This window comes from Haemaphysalis longicornis, unplaced genomic scaffold, assembly GCF_048455015.1.
Source record: "Haemaphysalis longicornis isolate Haplotype H1 unplaced genomic scaffold, Haemaphysalis longicornis Haplotype H1 scaffold_5, whole genome shotgun sequence".
In the NCBI taxonomy this organism is placed as follows: domain Eukaryota; kingdom Metazoa; phylum Arthropoda; class Arachnida; order Ixodida; family Ixodidae; genus Haemaphysalis; species Haemaphysalis longicornis.
In genome coordinates this window covers 95352635-95367641 of record NW_027526385.1, presented here as the reverse complement: position 1 = coordinate 95367641, position 15007 = coordinate 95352635, and positions in this window count along the sequence as shown.

The window sequence follows — 15007 nt, the reverse complement described above, 5'->3', positions numbered from 1 at the left end:
CATCAATATTTAGGCATCGTTTTCCTTCGGAGCCTATCCCTATAACGGTTTCTCTAAGTTCCCGGCGGACCCACTCAGACCTTCTTTTCATGTACAAATTGCTTCATGGTATTATTTTATGCCCGGAACTACTTGAATCAATCAGTTTTCGCGTTCCACAAAAAGCTACAAGGCTCGCCCACCCTTTTAAAGCAGCTGGAGCTCTCAGCACACGTTCTCCTCTTCAAAGGATGCAGCATCTGCATAATGTTCACTCCGAGAAGCTCGATATCTTTCAGCGTCCTCTTCGGGAGTTTTTGGCCGGGTTGTCAGCTCTGACACACTAGGTTCATCTTGGCAGTGCTCTTTTTCTTCACTTATCGTCCTGACGTGTGCATTGACATCACCGAGCTTGTTCTTGTTCCTGTTATTCGTGTATTGTGCTGATACTGCGACTGTAATTATCGTAGAATTTTTCTTTTTCTGCCACTTTTATCATTACAAGTTGCCATATTCACTTCATGCGTCCATTTGAAACTGAAAATGTACGCTTCCCAAATCTTGTAAAAACTTTCTTCTTTTCACTCTCCCTTCCGTATAGTTACGCTTATTGTAAGATGTCTTCTTGCAATTGACCAGACATTACAGTTTCTATTGATTGTGTAATGTTGCCTAAAATTACAATATCGTATTTTTATTCTTCTTTGAATTTGTAGCTTCTTCATATTTTTTGCTCGCTCACTGTTCTTCTGCCAGCTGTTGATGCATTTCATTGCTGTCTTATACCTTTTCTGTGCGCCAGCATGACTTGATTGTGTAAAATCGGTTGGATTGCACTATTCTATTACTAATCTTCTTTGCCGTTTTTTGTGAGTCTTTCTGTCTTTTTTTCTCATTTTTTTTTGCTCACTGAGTGTTTATTAGCACATTGTTGATGTACTACAGTGCTGCATTTTCCCCTCTGAGTGCTCCAGCACGAAGGCCTCCGCTGTTCCTGGGCACTATAATAAACATTGATTGATTGATTGATTGATTGATTGATTGATTATGATTATTATTATGATTATTATTATCCTGACTGGGCGCCATCTTGCCGGGCAAGATGGCGCCCAGTCAGGACATCTGTGTTCTATGCTCTTGTGCTTTTTTCGGGAAACAGAAGTTCTTTCGCTGTGCGTCGTGCCAAAAACGTGTGCACGCGAAGTGCGTTGTGTGGCCGGACGAGGAGCTGCAGCTTTTGAAGTCGGGTGCTCGGCGATTTAGGTGCAATTTGTGCGAAACCGCCGATGCGGCGCCTAAGCCTACCGAAGCTTTGTCGGCCAGCAACGACACCGGCCCGCCGTCCCGCACGCATTCTTCACCCTGCGCCCGCCGACAGTCGCCGGCCGCCTGGACCCCCGCGCCGCCGTCCCAACCGGTCGACCTACGGACCGAAGTTGCCTCTCTCCACGCCCTCCTCACCGACGCGCTGGAGGGAATCTCTTTTCTGAGCGACCAAGTGGCCCGGCTTCGTGAGGAAAACGAACAGGTCCGTCGTGAGAGCTTGCAGGGCTTTGCTCGGCAGGCCGATGTTGTTGTCTCCCTCCGGGAGGAAATTCGCTGCCTGCGTGGGGAACTCACTCGACGGTCTGCTGCTCCGCGCACCCAGCCCTGCTCCCCGGAATCGAAGTCGCCATTCTCTGCGGTTGCGGCGGCTCCGACGCTGCCTGCCCCTGCCGCATCCCCCTCGCCGACATCAGCCACTGCCGGGGGTGTGCAGGGTAATGTAGTTGCATTTGTCCCTGCCCCGGTCGCTGGGATTGTACAGCCGAAGGGACGCCCAGCTCGCCTTCAACCGTCGTATGGCACTTCCGACCCGGGATCAATCACGGTGGTTTCACCGAAATTAACACACTCGGCTGACCAACAGCCGACACGTGACGTATCTCGGCGGCCACCCGCTATGTTCGTTTCTAGGCTGTCACCGGAGACTACTAGTGAAGCCTTGTCCTCCCACCTTACCAGTTTGAACGCCCCTCCTGTGACCTGCAAACGTCTAAAAACAAGGTTCACCAACTACGCGTCGTTTCATGTCGTGTTCTCCGATGAGTACTTCGAACGCTTACAAGACCCATCGTTGTGGCCGAACGGGTGCCTCTTTAAACGGTTTCTAGGCCCTCTTCATAAATCCATGCTACACACGTCTGAAACATCTAATAATAATCCACCCGGATGCGCCTGAACATTCTCTATCAAAACGTTCGTGGCCTACGGACAAAGGCTAGTGAGTTTTTTTATTCTGTATCTTCATCCAATTTTCATATTATTATTCTTACGGAAACCTGGCTTGAACCAGATATTGCCTCTGGGGACTATTTTACCGAAAATTTTAATGTTTACCGCAGTGACCGGGACTGTACAAAAGGTAAAAGTTTTGGTGGGGGTGTTCTCATAGCTGTGGATCGTTCTATTACTTCCGTGAGGCGCAGTGATATCGAAACTGTGGATGAATCTGTCTGGGTTGAATTATGCTGCCCAGGTAAGCGGAATATATTACTTTCTACATTTTACTTTTCTCCAAATCTTCATCCACATGAGTATGAGTCAGGCATTTCGGCCATCGAAAACGTCGTCACCTCAAATCCCCGTCATGACTTCTGTATCGCTGGCGATTTTAACGCACCTGGTATCGACTGGTTGGATGGTACCGTCCAGCATCAATACCACTATGCCATACGAAAAGGCACCTGCCTTCTTGACTTCATTTCTTTTACTGACCTCCAGCAAAAAAATGGTGTAAAAAACTTCAACGGAAACACGCTTGACCTCTGCTTTTCCAATCTTCATTCTCTCAGTGTTTCCAAGTCCGACTTTCATCTTGTGTGTCCTGACAAGTATCATCCCCCTTGCATCTTTCTTTACCGTGTTCCCCTCAGTTCATTCGCTCCTGTCCATCTGCCCGTCCTGCCTTTAACTTTGCCGCTGGGGACTACGTAGGTCTTTATAATTATCTGTCGGAGTTTGACTGGTCTGAGGTTTTGAACGCTCGAAAAGTTGACGAGCAAGTCGAGCAATTTTCTTCTATTATGCAAGAAGGTATGCGCAGATTCATCCCGCGTAAGCGGCCCAGGAACTCTAAATTCCCCGCTTGGTTTTCAAGTGAGCTCCGCGTGGCCTTGAAACATAAGAAGCGTGCCCATCGGAAGGCACGGCGGACAAATAGTGAGTCATGGCAACAGCAATTTGTCTATTACAGGTCTTTGTGCAAAGTGCTATATAAGCGGGATCGGTTACTGTACATCTCTGCTGTTGAAAATGATGCTACGCGGAGTTCCAGATGCTTCTGGCAGTACGTCCGTTTTCGCTCCGGCACGAAGAGCCGAGAACACATCAGCCTTCTCGATGAAAAGGGAAATGATATCGCTTCTGTTGCCGATGCATTTGCTGAGCACTTCAGTTCAGTATTTGGACCCAATACCCTCTCCCGCGCCCGCGAACTGTCTTCTTCGAATTTCTGTATCACCCTTATATCCGAAGAAGACGTTCTCAAGGCACTCAAACAGCTAAAGCCATCTCTTTCTTCTGGTCTGGATGGAATTCCCTCCGCACTACTAAAAGCTTACGGGGTCATACTAGCTCCGATTCTCGCTTCTATATTTAACAGCTGTATAAAATCATCTACCTTTCCGCGCCTTTGGAAAGTCGCGCGTATTGTTCCTGTGTTTAAGTCTGGTGTGAAAACAAAGGCAGAAAACTACAGGCCAATTTCTATCCTCTGCTCGGCAAGCAAACTGTTCGAATCAATTTTGCACGTAATTTTGTCTAGTAGTGTCAAAAACATCCTTCTTCCAGAACAACACGGTTTTTTATCTGGCCGTTCAACTACTACAAACCTTGTGTCTTTTATGTCCTTTGCCTCGGAAGCTGTGCATGGGCGGGGTCAGCTCGATACCGTGTACTGTGACCTCAGCAAAGCGTTTGACGTAGTTGACCATTCCTTGCTTCTGCATAAAATGTCTACTTATAACATTCCTGTTTGCTTCGTGGAGTTACTCAGCAGCTATCTTAATAATAGGTCATGTTTTGTCTCTGTTAATGATAAAGAATCTGCTGCCTACTATGCTTCCAGTGGTGTGCCTCAGGGATCTGTTCTGGGGCCCCTTTTGTTTTCTTTGTTTGTTAATGACGTCTCAGCCTCTATAAATCACTCTTGTTTTCTGTTATATGCTGATGACATCAAAATATTTAAAGAAGTTACTAGCGCTGAAGATTGCATAGCTCTTCAATCTGATGTGGATGCTTTTAGCAACTGGTGCTCCGCGAACAAACTTGCTCTTAGTGGCACTAAAACGAAGGTTATGTCCTACACTCGTAAAACAAACCCCATACTTTATCCGTACGTTGTGAAAAGTGTGCCACTACCGCGTGTGTGTAAAATATCTGACCTTGGAGTGGTATTTGACAGTGCGCTAAACTTTTCTGCTCATGTGGATTCTATTTCTAAGCGCGCCCTTCGCCGCTTGGGGTTTGTCTGTCGAATATCAAGAGAATTCAGCAACCCTGTCTCACTACTAAAGCTTTATTTGTCTGTTGTCCGCCCTAATTTAGAATATGCCTCTGTTGTTTGGAACGGCACGTGCCAGTGGAACAGTAATATACTTGACAAAGTGCAAAATAAGTTCATTTCTATCCACAAACATCGTTTCTCCCGCCACAGAGGCAATGGTTCAGACTTTTTTACTTCTAATCCTCTCCAAAGTTTGAAGTCCAGACGAACCAATGCTGACCTAATTTTTTTATTTAAACTTGTACACGGGATTATTTCTTGTTCGGAGTTGCTTGCAAATGTAAATCTTAGAGTACCGTCGAAACTTACCCGTAAGTCTCCTATACTTCGTACTCGTAAGACATGCAATAGACACTGCCCATTGTACCGCCTTCAAGAAACATACAATCTCTACTCCCATAATATTGACCTGTTTCATACACCCCTTCGGTCTTACATGTGCGACCTTCTGACTTCTGTCTCTCCCCGACTTGGTTCCTACAAGTTTTAATTCTATTTTCATTGCCCTATTTTCGTTTATGTTGCTCGCCTTTGTTACTGTTCCTACTCATATATATCTATATCTGCCCGTCTGTATTGTCAAATTTTTATGACACTGATTTATCGTTTCGCGATTGTTCAAACTTTAGTGTGCCGAAATCATTGATTTTGTTAAATGACCTTTATTCTTCATTATAGTTTTTTTCTTCGCTTGTATTTTGTTGTTCTTCTCACGCGTGGATGTATTTGTGTCGTCGTCTGTCTTTTTCTTAAGTGCGCCAGCACAAAGGCTACGGCTGTACCTGGGCACTATAATAAAGAGATTGATTGATTGATTGATTGATTGATTATGATTAATCTAGTAGTGAATTAATAGAACGTGTGCAGAAGAAGTTTTTATCCATATTTAAGCACCGTCATCACAATCACAGTTTTCATCCTGATTCTGACTTACCCATAGTCCCTTCCATCCCTTCCTTGAACTGCAGACGTATTGCGTGCAAACCAGGTCGCATCACCCGTTCTTGACCGCTGCGCGCAACTCCAATCATTCTCCTGTGCGCAGAATACAGAATTGTTACAACCGCTTCTTTGAATGCCTTGACATCTTTCAGAAATCCTTTACAATTTACCGTACAGCGCTGTTGAATACAGTATGTTAAACACCTATGATATGTCTGTCGTTCTTTTTTTTTCTGGAATTTGGTTTCTCTGCTGTTGTGTCTATCCAACTGATAGTTGCTTATTTTTGAAACTGTTTACTGTCATTTGTTCGTCTTATCATTTGTCTCTACACTCTTGTCGTTGTTTTTGTTGTATTACTGTCAAACTTTGTTGCTCTGTCTGTCGTGTGGCCTTTACGACAGGCAGAGCAGCATAGGCATCTTCTTTTTTTATTTTTTACCTGTACCCAGGCTCCGCCTGTGCTTTATTTCTGTCATTTTCACTACTTCAATTTGTGTGTGTCTTGTCGCTTGTTTGTTTCTTGCTATATGTTTGTTGTATTTTGTTTTCATGTAACTACCCGTGCGCCAGCACTCAGGCCTCTGGCTGTTTCTGGGCACGTAAATAAACATGATTGATTGATTGATTGATTATTATTATTATTATTATTTTTACGGGCGGAGACGCAGCCGAACTCCGAGAAATGCTTTTCAACGACCTCGAGGGACTATCTTTCTTGACCGACAAGGTAGCCAAGTTGAGAGAGGCCAACGACCCCCTGTGTAGGAAGAACGCACATGCTTTCGCCCAGCAGGCAGGCGTAATTGCTTCGCTGCGGGCGGAAGTTCGCAGACTTCGAGGGGACCGGCTACCACGAGCCGAGCCCTTCCCTCCCGATCGTCCTCCCCTCCGTCTTCCCCCCGCCGGCTACCTGCCGCCTGCCTCCCCTCCGACACCTGAACTTGACGGGGCGCCGCCGACACCTACCCCGAATCTTGGGCTGCATGCATCGTTCGCCGCTGCTGTGGTGAAATCAGATGGAACACCTTCAACGCCGGAGCAGCTGACCTCAGCACCGTCAACCTCTGCTGTGTCTCCCGAGGAACTTTGCGACGCCTCGGCCCTTACCAACAAAGGAAGCGGACGTGCGGCGTTTGTGCGTGCGTGTTATTCGTGTCGCATCTCTGTGGTCGAGCGCTCGAAACGCCCTCGGCGCATCTTTGTATCACAACTGTCCCATTGCACCACCTCAGAGCAACTGACGGAGCACCTGTCGACAGTGGATGTCGTACCCCTGGCTTGCCAGCGGCTTAAAACTAAGTATACATTGTACTCCTCTTTCTGTGTGACTGTCGACGAGGTCACCTTCCAGCGTCTCCGTGATCCTTTCTTGTGGCCCAAGGGCTGTCTTTAATAACCATTCCGTGGCAAGCTGCATGTCGTCATGTTCTGTCCCACCGATGTTCGAAATGACAACTAAAGAAGCGAAAGGGTGGACATCTATTATCAGAATGCGCGCGGCCTTCGCACTAAAGCGACTGAATTATTTTCAAATGCGATTTCTTCAAATTTTCCGATTATTGTTATCACTGAAACCTGGCTTTCTGATGACATTAGCTCTCACGATTATTTTCCAAAAAATTACCAAGTTTTCCGTAAAGATAGGGACATTTCTGGGGTGAAACAAAAGGGAGGGGGGTGTTAGTTGCGGTGGATAGAGCATTTCTATCAATGCGGCGTCATGAACTGGAAGGCGACAGCGAGTCTGTCTGGCTGGACATTCGTCTGACTGGCGGGGAGAAGCTTTTATTAGGGCGTTTTAAATTCTACCTGATGTTCCTATATTGTCGTTTAAAAAGCTCCTTACATCTGTAGAAGAAGTCTGCTCATCACACCCGAATCACCATCATATCATTTTGGGCGACTTCAATACACCGGGTGTACAATGGGAAGATCTTATCCATCAACACTACAATTATTACGTACAGCAAAAATCCAGCATGATTTTAGACTTCGTGGATTTCACATCTTTGGTGCAACTTCATAATATCGAAAACAGCTCTCAACATATCTTAGATCTTTGCTTTTCAGACATTCAAAGCACGCGTGTATCGTTGTCTGACATCTCTTTTGTCAAGCCCGACAAGCATCATCCTCCTTTTCTAGTGTCTGCTCACGTCTCGATTCAGCGTTGCAGTGCTACACTGAAGAATAATGAATTCGCTCCCTACTGTTATGCCCGTGGTGATTACATTGGTTTGTATAACTTTTTTTCTTCGTTCGATTGGTTGCAAATTCAAGAACTCCCAGATTGCGATGCGCAGGTCGAGCGGTTAACTGAAATAGTCAAAAGTGGCATGAATCAGTTTATCATCATCATCATCATCATCATCACCAGCCTGTCTACGCCCACTGCAGGGCAAATGCCTCTCCCATTATTCTCCAATTACCTCGGTCCTGTGCCAACTGTGACCAATTTATCCCCGCAAACTTGATCTCATCTGCCCATCTGACTTTCTGCCGCCCCCTGCAGCGCTTGCCTTCTCTAGGGATCCACTCTGTTACCCTTAATGACCAGCGGTTATCTTGCCTTCGCATTACATGCCCTGCCCAAGTCCATTTCTTCTTCTTAATTTCTACTAATATGTCTTTAACACCAGTTTGCTTTATATCAGTTTATACCCAAGTGTAAACCATGCCGTTCAAAACACCTCTTTTGGTTCTCTAATGAACTTCGTACCGCCCTTAAGTCAAAAGACCGCAGCTACAGAAAATATAAGAAAACCGTGCTTGATTAATGCAAAGAGGACTTCCGCTCCTACCGTAAAACGTGTAAAAGTCTTTATGAGCGGGACCAGCGCTCTTATCTCGATTCTGTTGAGAGCAGCGTTAATTCCCAGCCTGCCACATTCTGGAAATATATTCGATCCCGTAAAAATAACTCTCATGAGCAAATCCGTCTTGTTGATTCCTCTGGGGAAGAAGTTCGTGATGTTGCCAACCGTTTTGCTCAGCAATTTAGTACTACATATGGCCAGCGTGACGACAGCGAAATAAACCTAATGTTAAATAATGTACAGGGTCCTAGCTTAGTACAATTGGACGAGCAGTTGGTGCTCCAGAGTCTAAGGTGCATGAAACCGTCGCTGTCGTGTGGCCCTGACAGAATACCTCCCGCTATTTTAAATACATTCAGCAGCATTTTTGTTCCTGTTTTAACTGCGGTATTCAATCACTGTCTAAACACAAACACATTTCCTCGTAAGTGGAAAATCTCTCGAGTGCGCCCCATCTTCCAATCGGGCACCAAATCTGATGCAAAAAACTATAGAGCAGTTTCTCTACTTTGTGCTGCCTCCAAGCTTTTTGAGACAGCACTGCACAAGGTATTGTCAAGTTCTGTACAGAAGTTTCTCACAAGTAAACAGCATGGTTTTATGTCAGGAAGGTCAACAACGACTAATCTCGCCTGCTTCATGGACCAGGACTCCGCTGCACTTTCTGAGCGAGGCCAGTTGGACGTCGTCTACTGTGACCTGAGCAAAGCATTTGATGTTGTCTGCCACGCGTTGTCACTTGATACGCTTTTGCTGTCGTGCATTGATACACCACTCGTAGCTTTGCTGGGTAGCTATCTAAGCAATCGGTTCAGTTTCGTTAGTGTTAATGGGCAAACGTCCTCTATGTATAGATCAACAAGCGGTGTGCCCCAAGGCTCTGTGTTGGGCCCTCTCTTGTTCTCCATTTTTGTGAATGATGTGTCAGTCGCAATTAGAAAGTCTTCTTTTCTTCTCTATGCTGACGACATCAAAATTTTCAGACGTATAAATTCCATCGAAGACTGTGATGCCCTGCAGCAAGATATATTCTCCTTTGCTAACTGCTGCTCAGATAACCGACTAAATCTTAATCCGGCGAAAACAAAGGTCATGTCTTATACCCGAAAAATGAACCCCATTTTCTTTCGCTACAGTATTGATGACGGTTTTCTGTCTAGAGTCGACGAGATCAAAGACCTCGGACTGCTCTTCGACAGCGCCTTAACTTTCTCGCCTCATGTCACTCAACTGACTCGGCGGGCGCTCCGCTCGCTTGGTGCTGTATGTAGGTTTTCAAGAGACTTCCAGTCTCCTCATTCGTTCCTAAAACTTTTTATGGCACTTCGTATTCCTCAACTTGAATATGCCTCTGTCATTTGGAATGGAACCTGCACATCTAATTGTAAACGGGTAGAGCGTGTACAGACGAAATGTTTATCCATATTTATGCATCGTTTTCCCTGAGCCTCTCCCGATAACTGTCTGTTTTAGTTGCCGGCGCACCCGTTCAGATCTTGTTTTCTTATATAAACTGCTTCATGGTACAATTTTATGCCCAGAACTGCTTGCAGCAATCGGGTTTCGTGTTCCAAAAAAAGCAACAAGGCTTAACCACCCTGTCCACACAGCTGCTCAACTTAGCAGATGTTCTCCTCTTGATAGACTGCAACGCCTATACTGGGTGTCCCAGCTATCATGCACCAAGATTTGAAAAAAGAGTAAAGCCGTAACTCGAAGAAAACCTGGTGCATAATGTTCGCAGTACTGTGACGAAGCGGAGAGTAATTTTTTCGTTAACGAGAATTAATTAACTAATTGTAATTAATTATCTAACTCGAGAAATACTGTCCTAATCACTAAAGTGTCAATGAGGCACTTGTAGGTAACCACGAGGGGCATCTAACTGCGGTATTTTCAGAGATGAACTAATTGCATACACATTTATTCTGACTGATAAAGAAAACCCGCGAAATATGAAAAATACCACGTGACGGCGCCTCCGCGCGCACCGTAAAGCAACGCCCTCAAACAGGCTGCCTCTGAGTTAGCCAGAATGAAATAGACAAAAGAAAGAAAGAAGAAATCGCGACCGAGTTGGTTCCTTATCTGCACAAGCGTCCCGCGAATCTTGCTGCTGCTGCTCCTTCCATGCATGGTATTATCAAGGTGATGCGCTGTCTCTTCGGGTGGGTAACACGCAAAGCAGTTGCTTTCAATCAGCTTTGTTTGGGGACGCTGCTTCACAATGCGCGCGTAAGCGTCGTCACGTGGTATTTTTCATATTTCGCGGGTTTCTTTTATCAGTCAGAATAAATGAGTACGCAGTTAGTTCGTTGCTGAAAATAGCGCAGTTAGATGCCCCTCATGGTTACCTACAAGTGCCTCATTGACACTTTAGTGAATAGGACAGTATTTTTCGAGTTAGATATTTAATTACAATTAATTAATGAAGTCTCATTAACGAAAAAATTACTCTCCGCTTCTTCACAGTACTGCAAACATTATGCACTAGGTTTTCTTCGAGTTACGCGACTTCTCTTTTTTTAAATCTTGGTGCATGATAGCTGGGACACCCTGTATAACCTTCACTCAGAGGAACTTGATATTTTTTGCCGTCCCCTTGGGGGGTTTTTGTCCGGGCTGTTAGCCGTGGCGCACTAACTTCATTTCGACAGTTCTCGTGTCCCTCAGTTATTTTTCGCATGTGTATATTGTTTCCACAGAGCCTGTTCTCATTTGTTCATATATGTTGTTAGTGCTGCGGGCGTAATCGTTGTATGTACTATGCTACACTTGTGTAGTCAACTCTTCATGCATATTTTTAAGTGGCTCGGGCGAACAAATGTTATAGAAACAAATGTTTCTATAACTTATCAGGTTATGTGAATAGTTACAAAAATTTCCTGTACTTTGTTTCATACATTTTTGTGTAATTGATGCTTCTGCCGATTGCTATGGTCATTGTACGCTGTGTTTGTGCAATGTACCATAACTTCGTATAATGTAGTTTGGATACCACTTTTAATTTTTTCTCTGTGGTATTCCAGTTTATTGCTTTTCATTCACCCACATTTTTTTCTGGTTTTATATGTGTCAGCCGCTGATGTATTTCAATGCGGCATTTTTTCGTTTTTTTTTCTCAGTGCGCCAGCACCAAGGCTTCGGCTGTTCCTGGGCACTATAATAAAGGTTGATTGATTGATTGATTGATTATTATTATATTATTATTTTAATATTATTATTATTAAGACAGAAGGATGAGCTTTGGAAGCGCTCTCGACAATCTCCGAGAAATGACTTCTTAAAGAATTTATACCGAACTGCACGAAACAAAGTCACGGCGTTAATTCGTTCCTCAAAAAGGCGGCACTATAACACCTAGTTTTCGATATCACGTGGCAATCCCACCGAAGTTTGGTCGCTTATAAATCAGCTTCACGGAATTCAGACACGAAACTACCTAAATCCCATTTTAAAAGGGTGTGGTGATCCTACAGAAAACGTGGCAAATCTTCTAAATGATTACTTTGCCTCTATATCGCTAATTTCTAATAATTCTGATGAGATGTGTGCAATATTGCCTCAATGTGCTGTATTTGACTCTGCATATTTGGCTTCCTTGGAACTAGAGGACCTACACCGGTTAATCCGTCGCTCGAAGAAAAAGCGCTCGGCAGGGTTGGACGGCATTTGTGCGGATGACGTATGGCGCAATTTGCAAGTTTTCTCAGAGTTGCTCTTATTTATCTTTAACGGCATTATCGAATCGGGCGTCATTCCCAACGCAATGAAAAGAGCCAAGGTTATTCCGCTGTTCAAGAAGGGTGATGCATCAAAACCAGAAAATTACCGCCCGATATCGGTTCTGTCCTTCTTAGCCCAAGTGTTAGAGAGGCATGTCCTTGAAGTAATGACAGGCTTTGTGCAAAAACACTCGATTCTGTCTTCTTCTCAATACGGCTTTATTCCAGAAAGTGGTACGCAACAACTGTTTGAAGAATTGTGGGATTTTTTGCATGATACCCTAGAAAAAAACCAGGTGGCCTGTGCACTTTTTCTAGACTTATCCAAAGCTTTTGATTCTGTTATCCACGAAATTCTATGCAATATACTTTACAAATATGGATTTCGAGGCCATTTTTACGACTTTTAAAAGAATTACTTGTCCAATCGGTCGCAACTGGTGTTTAAATACAGCTAAAAGCTCATTACGAAGCCTGCATTCAGGAGTTCCACAAGGATCCGTCCTGTCCCCTCTTTTATTTAATTTATATGTTAATGACTTCAGTTCAGTTATAAGTAAATGTAATATATTTCAATATGCGGATGATACGTTAATAATTTCGAGGCACGTGAATTATGACACCGCCACGGCCCTTGTCCAACAGGATACCATGCAAGCAATGAAATGGTTCGAAGCTAATCAAATAAGAGTTAACTTGACAAAAACACAACTGGTCTGTTTTAGAAATCCTTTGAAAATAGTGCACACCACCTTGCCCATTCTTCTTCATACAGATAAATGTTTCCCGTGTAAATGTATTCCAGTTTCTTACTCTGACTGTGTGAAATACCTCGGGATTCTTTATGACCCTGACATGACCTGGAACTGTCACATGGCTTCGCTGTGTGCGCGACTGCGAAGTGTGGCATGTTTTATTTATCGTATTGGAGCACTTGTACCCTTAATGGTAAAACAAATGATTACACATGCGCTAGCTTACTCCCATTTACGATATGGAATACGCAACTACTTTAATTGCTCCAATTTCTGGAAATCAAAAATAGACTGTTTGTTGAAAAATATCCTTCACAGCATTGCCTATAGGATTGACATGTCTTCTGATATCAGTTTGTTCAGGGCGCTCGGTCTTCCTACCTTTGACACTTTATTTCTTTGCATGGTCGTCCCTCGACACATTTGGAACAAGAATTTGCTTATTCCACATTCTAAGCAAATTCCTTTGCGTAATACTCCCCGTTTTGTTCTTCCAAGGGTACGAACACGGTATGGTGAAAGTTGTAGAGCGTATTATGTGCCTAAAATTTTCAATCAACTTCCACAGTCAGTTTTCGATTAAGAAACACTGCGTGGAAATAAACGAGCGCTTATTGATCTTCAAATCTAAACTGTCCTATAATTTGTGTGAAATGACTGTAACCAATAAAAAATGCATGATCGAAGAAATTTTGTACTGCCTCTCTTGCAGTGTATTGCCCTTCTTGTTTTAAGGATTATGTCCTGATGCTGTATAGAATATCAATCGTCTGCTGTATGTCGTTGTTTTTATAGATCATTTTTATTTGAAAATTTCTATGCTGTGTGACGGTCTACTTGAAGAGTCTGCTTTGTTCGAAACCCCTTTTTTTGCATTCCTACAATGAGGTACTGATCTTTTTTCTTCTGTTAGTTATATTTTTGAGTGTTGCCTAGGGTGGTGTTGTACAGAAAATGTACTGTGAGACAGTATGTGATGCAATATTTGATTCAGTGCTGGCACTGAGTTTCGCCCCAGCTGCCGAGTGTTGCCATACAAGCCCTTGTGAAGCTTCGGCAGGCTCGGCATTATAAAATGTATTTATTTGAATGGACATAAAAGTATTATAATATTATTATTATTATTATTATTTAAGGAGTTTCGAGGCATGTTTCGCGAAGGCATGCTTCACAGCTCTGAGCGCAACACATCAGAAAAAGAATAATGACTAGTTTAGATGTTTTTTATCAGAACGTGCGAGGTCTTCGAACTAAGGCGACTGAATTTTTTGGTAATGTTCTGGCTTCTTGCTTTCCGTCAATAGCTATATCTGAAACTTGGTTGTGCCCTGATATTCTATCCAATGACTATTTTCCTCAAAATTACCATGTATATCGTAATGATCGTGCCTTAACTGGATGCAAACAAAAGGGGGGCGGGGTACTTCTCGCAGTTAACAAATCTCTCCCGTGTGTGCTACGTAGCGATATTGAAAACGGAGGTGAGTCTTTATGGGTCGAAATTCATATCTCTAAAACTGAAAAACTTCTAGTTGGTGTTTTTTACGTTCCTCCTGATGTAGTTCCTGACGCGTTCAATAAGTTAGTCTCCTCCATTGAACAGGTGCTCACTACTCATTGCGACCTCAAGGTCCTCCTCCTTGGAGATTTTAACGCTCCTGGCGTTCAGTGGAGCCACCTCACCTGTTCCCACTACAACCACCACTTTCAACAGAAGGGTAATAGGTTACTAGATTTTTCGTCTTTCACTTCCATGGCACAGCGTAATAACATAAAAAACTGCAGTGGAAACATTCTGGACCTGTGCTTCTCAAACTTCGATGGCGTTAATGTGTCGCGCTCTGATTGTGCTTTAGTAATACCCGACAAATATCATCCTCCTCTTTCTATTTCCTGTTGCCTTCCTACAATGCTCCACCGTTCTGTAATTTCAAGCAATGCGCAACCTCGCTACGCTTTCGCCCGGGGAGATTACGTTGGGCTGTATGGCTACTTTTCTGCTGCCCCTTGGTCAACAGTCATTGACCACTCTGATGTCAATGAACAAGTTGACCGTTTTACTGAGATTGTGCTTTTGGGTATGAAGAAATACATCCCGCAATATTTACCAAAGAAGTTCAAGTTCCCATACTGGTTTTCTTCTGAATTGCGGGATGCCCTGAAACTCAAAGAACGCGCGCACAGAAAGATGAAGCGCTCTGGTGCGAATCAGTTCGTTCAGGAGTTCCGGCGCCTACGTGC